Genomic DNA, 406 nt, shown 5'->3' on the forward strand with positions numbered 1-406 from the left:
ATTTGAATGTTAGGTGTGCATCAGGGAGCGTCATCAGTGGCTCGCAAGATGATGTAAGTGACGTTGTTGCATTTTAATATTTTGTTAGTCTAGCCCACGAGATGTTATTCATTCAAAATATTAGAGAAATATAGAAGCTCAATGCGGAGAAGATCTTGAATGGGTTAAAACCGAAACCAAGCCATTCACACAGAACGCATATTCAGCGCATTTTTTAGACGGACAAATATGACTGCTGCACTCGAGATGTATAGAAAGCCATGCAAAGTTAAAACAGTTTAAACTTTTAGAAAACACGTCACGAATTTGTGAAGGTTTATTCCTTTTCTCTGCGTCTCATATGTTTTTAAATGCAGTCTGCGTGAATGGCACTTCGACTCTTTGGATTAAGCAATGCATAAATACA

Source organism: Sinocyclocheilus grahami, unplaced genomic scaffold, assembly GCF_001515645.1.
Source record: "Sinocyclocheilus grahami isolate Dianchi unplaced genomic scaffold, SAMN03320097.WGS_v1.1 scaffold682.1, whole genome shotgun sequence".
NCBI classification, from domain to species: Eukaryota; Metazoa; Chordata; class Actinopteri; order Cypriniformes; family Cyprinidae; genus Sinocyclocheilus; species Sinocyclocheilus grahami.